This window comes from Marmota flaviventris, chromosome X (assembly GCF_047511675.1).
Source record: "Marmota flaviventris isolate mMarFla1 chromosome X, mMarFla1.hap1, whole genome shotgun sequence".
Classification (NCBI taxonomy): Eukaryota; Metazoa; Chordata; class Mammalia; order Rodentia; family Sciuridae; genus Marmota; species Marmota flaviventris.
The window spans coordinates 3,518,671-3,527,967 of record NC_092518.1 but is presented as its reverse complement, the minus strand read 5'-3'; the positions used below and the strand labels follow the sequence as shown (position 1 = coordinate 3,527,967).

Here is a 9,297-nt window from a genome sequence, read left to right as displayed (position 1 = left end):
ACGGTCGCTTGGTCTCAATGCTTTGAGCCTGGGACGAGGCAGAACATCATGGAGGGGGACACATGGTGGAGAGAGCATGACAGGAAGCATGGGGGTGGGGAGGGGCTGGGGCCCAATATTCCCCATGGCCTGACTTGCTCCCACCAGGCCTCACCTCCTGAAGGTGGCACCACCCAACAGCCCCAGAGCAGGGGCCATGCCTTCAACCCACAGCACTGGCAGGACATTTCAGACCCGAACCACAACCACACGAAAGAGCCAGCTGCTATGTCTGTGCAGGAGCCCCATGTGAGTGTGCACTGGTGACCCCGTGCGGGTGGGGGACGGTGGTCCTCACGGCCTGCCCCTCTGTCGGCCTGCAAACCCTCACATGGTCCTCACCGTGCAGCTGCCTGTTTCCCCAGCCCCCGGGGAGAGGCCAGCACTCCTCAATGGCCCTAGAGGCGCTCAGGTAGGTGGGGCTGTGTGTCCCCATAAGGACCCGCGATGGGCCTCCAAGTCACAGGGACCAAAGCGACCAGCCTGACCACACGGCACCTTCCAGGCCATGGGAGGGCCACTCAAGCCCAAGGCTTCTGACCCCTGTGCCTGTGGAGCCCAACCAACACGTCGTGTTTACAACATGAAGCTCAAAGGAGCCACGGGAGAGGACAGACTGACTGCAGTGGCCACTGGCCAACCTAAAGTCAGGCCACCCCACGCTGCGTGCTGACCGAATGCACTTTCCAGACCTTATGGAGGATACGATTCATCCCATATCAGTCTCCTGACTGAATGGGATGTGTGTGTCTGCGTTCAAGTATTTATTTCACAGAATGGTGCAGCCATCAGATATGATGCGTGGTCAGTTCATTCTTTATTAAATAAAGTGAAAGAAAGGAACGAAGTCACCTCCCTGTCATCCTCAGAGCAGAAATGAGTCTTAGCATGCGTTTGTGTATCTCACTTGCAGAGGCCTAGCGAGACGTCTTCTGACCCTTCCAGCCAGCGCAGGTTCCCGCTGCAGTTTAAGAAAGGTCATCCCCTTTTCCCGACCTCAGGACAGCAAGCCCTGTCCCCACCATGACGTCCTGCCCAAGAAATCCCGGCAGGCGCTGCCTTTGAGGGCCCAGGCTCTGCCGAGGTTCCCCGGGCTCTTGCCACAAGTGCTGCTGTCCACACGCCACCTGACGGCGGGCGGGCGGTTCCTGGTCTAGACGTCACCCTGGGGGTGATGTCACCACGTTGTCACCCCACTGGCCGCCAGGGCGCCATCTAAAGGACCGCTTCTTCTCTTGCCTCCTGTAGCTACCTGCAGTTTGGGGAAAGAGAGTCTCCTTTTAAATCAAGGATTTGTTAAGTGCGTTCTGAAAACCAGGTCCTCCTCCCTGCTCCTCCCCTCCTCCTCCCTCCTCCCCTTCCCCGTCCTCCTCCCTCCTCCCCCATCCCCTCCTCCACCTGTCCCTCTTCCTTTAAATGAAGAAACCCTAAACCGCCTCCTGAAATCAACTCCACTCCCTGCTCCTCCTCCTCGGGTCTCCGTGTCTCCCCACCAGGGGGCAGAGCTGAGGCGGAGCTGCGGGGCGGGAGGGTCTGGCTGCAGCAGTTAGGAAAAGGTCCCCCCCCCCCCCGCCCTCCCCCTCCCCCTCCTCTCCATTCTGGGAGGGGGTAAGACTTCACAGGGGCTGAGCCCGTCTTTGGATGTGCAAAGCCACCCTCAGGTCCCCTCTCCCAGTAAAACCCGAGGAGTCTGAGGAGCCAGCCTCCCCTGGGCGCTCACAAATGGCCTCTCTCTTTCTTCTTCCCTCCCAGCTTTAGCAGTGCTCCCCGGATCTGGAGAGAGCTGCCTCGGCTTCACCCAGGGAGAGGGCTGAGCTGTCACCAGGACAAGCCAGGGGCACACAGGGTCGGACTTCACAAGCACCCAGCAAGCAGGAGTGGGCCACCTGCAGAGAGGGGGATGGGGGGAGGATGGGGGGGAGGATGGGGGCTGGGAGGGCGGCGGGTGCAGAGGAGCCAGGCAGCACTGCAGCAAACACCAGAAACCAGGATGACCACTGCGGTTACCCCACAGCAGGAGACCAGGAGGCCCACAGCCAGGCAGTGAGACCACCAAGTCCTCACAACAGGGGGCAGACCCACAGGGATGGTGGGGACGTGACATTAGGGCATAATTCTATAACCGGGCCCACTACTGACCCCCATGTGCTTCCTCTTTTAAAAAGCTGTCACCTGCAGCCCTGCCCGGCCAACAGGACGTGCTGCACTCCCCAGCAAAACAGCCGACATCTGCAGGAGAGATGGAGGTCCACCACCAGATGAGAACACAGGTCACCCTGAAGGAGGTGCCACAGCGGAGCCCTGGGGGGCTCTGAAGGCAGCCCTTGGGGCTGGGCCAGCTGACTTTTAAAACAGACTTTTTCTCTTCCTCTCTCCCTGCTCCTCCCTAACCCCTCCCCTTCCCTAACCTCAGGGGAGGGTGGCCTCTTCCCCATCCTAGGCAGAGCTGTCTGACCCTGAGTCCACACCCTCCCCAGGAACAAAGTCTTCCAGACCGGGGATGGCACCAGGTGATCTCAGAGATGACTGTCACCCACATCAACAAGTGAAGGGCAACCCCAACAGAGAACCTGGGGCGCGCTGCCTCTGAGTCACCTCTTCAAAAGCCCCCTCCCTGCTCCTGCTGACAGAGTCACAGCCTCTGGGACAGGAGTCCCCTGGGTCTCTCCTTTGCTAGCAAAGCCATAAACTTTCTTTTTCTTTTTCTCAGAACTGTGTCCTTGTTATTGGATCGGCATTGGGGACAACGACTTGAGCTTTTGGCAACAGAGGGACTTTTGTGACCCTGACACAGACCAGATCCCAGAGCTCAGGGGATAAGGATGATTCCTTCTGACCATAAAATCTGTAAGAACAGGTTCCAGTGAGAATCAGTCAGTATGGGCCAAGGTGACCTAGAGTGGCCATGGCAGTGGGGACTAGAAAGCCTGATGTCACCCTGCTGTCAGTCAAAAAGTCAAGGGTGGTCCTGGGCGGGACTCTCTGGAAACTTGTCTGAGATCCCCCAATAGAACTGGAGTGTAGAGAGCCCCGTCCCCAGCCCTATTCTGTACTTTATTTAGAGACAGGGTCTCCCTGAGTTGCTCAGGGCCTCGCTTTGGCGGAGGCTGGCTTTGAACTCGCGATCCTCCTGCCTCTGCCTCAGAGCCCAGCAGCTGGAATTACAGGCACCTGGCTCACCATAGCCGATTCCCATGAAGAAATCTCAGAAGAAAGACAGAAATAAGCCCATACACAGACGGGATTGTTATAAGCCCCCCCATGAAAAGAAATAACATGCAAAACAGTTTGATTAATTTATAAATATTGTATCTTCCCATGTTGCTGAAATCTTAAATATTTTAAGTCACAGTAAATGTCTTTATAGAATCTCTTGGGGAAAAAAATGTGAATTCTCATATATTTGAGCTCCACGACAAACAAGGTTAAAGTTTAGGAAGACATCACTTTTTTTGTTATTAAATAGTTAAGCTTGGGGCCTGGGGATATAGCTCAGTTGGTAGAGTGCTTGCCTCCCTTGCACAAGGCCTTGGGTTCGATCCGCCAGCAACACACACACACACACACACACACACACAAATAGTTAAGCACAACATTTTGCATCTTCTGACTGAATATGGATGATATTTAAAGCAAGTCCCGGGACATAAACGCCGCCCTCTGTGGAATGTCCTGTATGGAGCAGAAGCACTGCCCTGTCTACCCGGGGGTCAGTGCTTGGTCTCTGGAGAGAAGAGTCCATACAGGATGGCGCCCAAGAGACGTTCTGGTTCCAGGGTCTGAGAAATTCTTTCCTCGTCTGACTCTAACATGTTTAGTCCGATTTGTGGGTGTATCCAATGTGTGCACGACATCACAAGGAACATCAGCTGGATTCCAGGAAAAACGGAATGGAGAGACCCGTTCCAGCCTCGGAGAGACGGGTCCTGTGTCCCTATGGGGAGAAAACGCTGCTGCAGCCCTCAGTGTCCCCAGATCTGCGTCTGATTTCAGGAGAACTGGGCCCTTCCTGCAGCCTGTCTGGAGGACTCCACCTTCCCACTTCATAATACCTTCAGTCACTTGCATTTTAGTGGGGGGTACGCAAAACCAGGTAGAAAGGAGCACTAAGAAACGCATTTCCGATACTTTTATTTCCATGAATGTTACGTTTAAACAATTAGAAATATCTTATCGATTTGCCTTTTCAGGAACTTCCCTGAAACTCCTTCTCTGATCTCTGCTCCTCCTTGCTCTGCTGCAGAGCTGACACCACAGGGCCTCGGAGGCTGCACGGTGCTAACTGGGTCTTGTGGACGCACAGATTGATGTGATTCCTTCTGTTAGCTCAGGCCTCCCTGGCCCGGCTGTCACCAGCCAAACCCCCAATTCCTGTGCCCTTAGGACGAGCCCCTCAAGCGGAATCCGATGCTCCCAGCAAGAAGCAGCATTCTCCAGCTGGCAGCCCAAGAGACGGTGAACACCATCCTTATTCTTCTCACCCCTTTGGGAAACCAATTAGATCCCTTTGGACACTGCCCCTGCGCCTTCCAATCTCTGCCAGGTGCCAGAAGAGAGAGAGTTCAGTCTCACTGTGCCTTGAAAAAACCATCACAGAATTCTGGATCCAGAAACATCACAGTTTGGGGAGGGCACAGAACACGTGTCCCGAATCCCACTACAGCCTCTTCTTCAAAGACATCCTGGACTTACGGATCAAACTGCCACCTGACAAGGAAATACCAACACGGGCACAATTCCACCAGCGCATCACACTCGGACTTCATCGTATGTACACTTACGTCATGCTCTGTACTTGGCTGACACTGTCTACACGACTACTACTTCTTCAATGTGAACTCAAGAGTATTCCCTACATTCCAAGCAAGACCCCTACTGTCCATAGTGAGAGGAAGACCTAAGCCCTGGCAGGGCCATTAAACCTGGATTCCAGGACTTATCAAAGACCTGAGGGACCAGAGAGGTTCAATGCTGGTCTCCATACTGATTCTCCCTGTTCTCTGGCTGCTCCTAAGACAGTCCTTAAACTCTGTTTAAATCAGAGACTAGTTGTTAGATGATGACGGAGCACTAGTGTGGGCAGTAATTCATATTGCAATTAATGAAACGGTACGATCTTGTAATGAGAAGGCTATTATTGTCTTGTAGAGCTTAGCCAAGGGCACAGGGAAAATGGAGCATCAGACATTCGTCTTTGGATCTTTTGAGAACAGTCTATTACACTTTTCTAATTTTATTCTCCTTTCTTTATTCACAAACAAGGGTGCTATTTTGTGTTGATGAATTTCTCAGCTTCTATTAATCAGCCACGTCTAACAAGTTACTCCTGTGTTGGTAAAGGGAGGGGAGAACCAGGAGGGAGTGGGTTCTATCTGGTGTGTCTCCCGTGTGCCTAACACGCGTTCTCTTACATTAGCTCACACTTGCGGCTTAACACCTAAGAGTTACAAAAGATAAAACCCATGAATTCTGCAGAATTAAATGAGATTCCAGAGGGAAGCTTGCTCTCTTTCAAAACTGGCAGCTCTGCTTTGTTCCCACAATGGACTCCAGTTGCGATTTGGAGGGCTCCTGTTTTCTGGCTGATTGACACATTCAGAGATTAGCCAAGGACAAATCTGAAAGCAAACCAGGAGTGGGCCCTGGCCAGTGCCTTCCTGGAAGGCCACATCACAGCCTCGAGCTTCATTCCAACACATGGGTTTAAGGCAACAACGTGCTGCCAAAGCCAGACTCCAACAGAGGTCTCTGGCGCTGAACGGAAACCCGCGGGAATCGTTTCCAGGACACGGAAATCCTAAGATGGCCCAGCCGGCCGGCCTGGCAACACTTTATACTGTGATTGAGCAAAAAAGGCTTCATTTTTAACCGGATGGGCGTAAACGCTGGTGCGTAGGTTAGTCGAATCGCGGGACTCCTAAATCTCCCACGTGTCTCTGAGCATGTACCACCATGGGACGACATACTGTGTGCCCTGTCACGCTGGCCGTACGTCCTGTTTACAGGATGGCTCCTGTATGTAGAAGATACGATTCTGCTCCAGTTTCTTATTTGTAGGACAATCTATTTTCATTCCTATCATAAAAAACCCATAAGCTCCAGATTATGACGACCAGCCCCTTTTAACACACCTGAGCTCATTTCATGGAAATATTCACAGAATTGAAATTTGGGGACTAAGGGTTTACCCTCCTCTGGGTCAGAATCCTCTGAAACCACTGAACGGATCAGGGGGGACGCTTTCTGCGGGGCCACGTTCCTGCCCTGCAGGCCGCACACAGCTGTCTGTATTGCAACCACTGACACCGGCCGATGCCTCCTGCCCTGTCCCCAAGGCTGCCAAGTCCCTGTCAGCTGATGCACATTAAGGCAGGTAGCCGGGGAGGGCCAGGCACTCCCTGACTTGGAAAGTTACTGTTTCCTGTCATTTTAGCCCCTCTGAACTGCTGTCGTGTCTTCTACACATTCCACTCACCACAGGAACTTTCCAACGTTGCTACCATCTATCTTCCTAAAATGGAATTCTTCCCTAAATATCATTTCATGAAATTCAAAAGACAGAGAGCAAATACTCAAGGATTCCTCAGGAAAAGAGCTCGGAAAGTTCAGATAAGACAAGCAAACTGAACACTGAGGTGTCTGCAAAGTCTTTTTATTCAAGGACAAATCTGATCACTTATAAAAAGAGTTCTCATCTCCATGACCCATTAAACCTACGAAAGCCTTAAACATTATTGTCCTGCGACCAAACAGCACATTACAGGAAAAGAAATTACATTTAGTTTTACTATTTGAGGCATCTGAATTACTATTCAAGGAGCACTTAATTTCTTATGAATAAAGTTTAAAAAGAAAAATGTATATACCCTGCTACTTAATGCAAGGACTACAGGCTTTCATGACGTCGGTAAATCTGCCTTGAGCCCTGCCGCTACCTGCATCCCTCCACCCGTGCTGGCCGGCTGAGGACCTTCTGCAGCCCCTGCAGGAGGGAGCCTGGGAGCACCAGCTCCACACAGGTGACTCAGCCCAAGGTCCTGCGTGCACACAAGCTTGCAGACCAAGATCACAAGCCCGACTTCAAAACCTTGTGCCCTTTCGCGTGCGTCACGGAACTAATCTGCAAAGACTTTGTCCTGCAGTGAATACGTGAGACCTAATTCTGTCGTCGTACACACTGCTGGATCATTTTTAAGCTCATGGAATGTTTATCGGTAGGATAAACAATGATGGCCAGCCCCCTTGTATTTCCAGGGTGAATATGTGCTGATGGGTTAATTCTATGCTGGGTTTTGGGTGCAACCTACTGTGTAACCAGAGGCCAACTCTGGCCTCCTGACCATCTACCAGGACGTCGGGAATTGGGGCTGATGCTGCCTGTTGGCCCCACCACAGACCAGACAGCAGGCGAGGGCGGGCTGAGTGCATGCACAGTCAGGCCAGGGCCGCGGGCACCGGGGACACCCACACAGGCCAGGCAGCCTGCTGCTGCAGGACCGGCCACCCTCGGCACTGCCCCGCGGGAGGAGGCTGCTCAGCTTTACCCACCCTGGATGACACGCCAGGCCTCATTAACAGTCTCCTCGGGAATCCTGTCTCAAATATGTGGACAGGGCCTTGGGGCCAGCGACAGAGACGGAGCAGCTTCTTCTGAATTCCACCCTAGACGCGTGCTGGGCGTTGGAGATGATCGTCTGTCACAATGTAACAGAGTTTACACTCAGTGAGTCCCTGCGCTCCAATGCTGCAGATGACTTAGGTCCCTGCCCTGCGTTACTCCCTCACAGAAGCCATCTGTCACTCGGAGCCTGGCTCCTGAAACCCCGCACGGGGGGGCGTCGTGAGGCTGTGCTCAAGCACACTCGTCTCCTCCTCTTGACACTTCCGGGTCCTCTCCTGTAACAGCTGTCCCCTGCACGTCTCCGGTGGCCTGCAGCGTGGTTCGGCCTGCAGCGTGGTTCGGCGTAAGAGGGAGTACCGCCCCGGGCTCTGCCCGCCACAGAAGAACCCCAGCGAGAACGGACAGGAAGCCGGGGAGATGCTGACTCTGTTAGTGGGGCCGTATTTGGCCAGTGCGCCCTGATCTCTGATCATGGGGATCACGCACAAAGGAAGAAATGGCACGTCTGTGGACAAGGGGGACCTAGGGTGTGAGCACCCCTTCTCGAGGCCATCTCCAAAATGAGAGGCGGGTCCTGAGCCGTGGCAAGGCCTCCTCCCATCCCCCCTCCTTTCTCCTGACTGCCAAACACCAGGTCCTCAAGTGTCCTCAGCCACACCCTGGGCTCCCCCCAGCTGCGGTCACGGGACGAGGGGCTCTCTCAGCACCTTCCTCCCCCACCGCTCACCTCAAAAGCCACGTCCTGTCCACTCTGGGGACTCCCGCACAGTTCCTGACCCTTCTTTCTCCCTGTGCCACTCCAGGCCAGTCCTGGCCCAAGACACCCACTCTCTGGCCAAGAGCTTGTGTTTGACACTCAGACCCCGTCACACCTCGACGGACGATAGACGGACCTTCCCACAGTCGCCCTCCTGCTAGTCACCTTCCTCCCCCAGTGACCCGCCTCCCTGCTGCTCCCAAGCACAGTCCCAACGCTCGGCCTGCTGCTCTGTTGGCCCCGCGGGTGGGTCCCCTGGCCCAGACACCAGCGAGGTCTCCCTCCGTGGCACCCAACCCCACTGCTGGGACTGCTGTGACTGCTGCGCCCACAATACCTCCAACACAACTGCCACCTGTCCCAACCAAACGAAAACTCAGCATCAGCCTGGTCATTACTTGAGTGTCATTATCCATGATTTAAAATGCTTTGTGTGTGTGTGTGTGTGTGTGTGTGTGTCCGTGTGTGTGTGCATGTGTGCAGTAGTCTTGGCCTTGGTAAGGAGCCCTTTTAGGAGCTGCTCAGCTGCAGGCCCACTCCCAAGTGAGCCTCCTGTTGAGCCCTGCCTTGATGTCTGCACTCAGCCCGCCCCGCCCTGGAAAGAGGACCTAACCTCCATCGCAGGCTGCAGGGCTTGCACAACAATCCACCAGGCCCCCCCTGCCAATCTCTCCCATCTCACAAATGAAGAAGACTCCCACTTTTCTGGCCTAAAACTTGGTGGCATGTCCCTAAATGTCAATGGCAACTTGTATTCACTGGGGTTCACAGAAGGCCCCGGTTACACAAGATCCTCCACCCTCAGTCTACACTCTGCCCCGTCCTACAACTAGCCCCGGATGCAAAGAGAAGTCTGCCCTCCAGTCCCCCCTCACCCCTG

The 9,297-nt window shown here is 53.9% G+C and overlaps 1 long non-coding RNA gene across 1 annotated transcript in view; it reads right to left on the bottom strand.

Annotated features, from left to right (window-relative positions):
• Positions 1 to 834: 834 nt before the first annotated feature.
• The window catches only part of LOC114106846 (uncharacterized), a 33,728-nt gene continuing 25,265 nt past the window's right edge, over positions 835 to 9,297 (bottom strand). Inside the window, exon 3 of the long non-coding RNA XR_003585257.2 lies at positions 835 to 1,291. This is a non-coding gene — a long non-coding RNA (uncharacterized lncRNA). The remainder of the gene's footprint in view (positions 1,292 to 9,297) is intronic.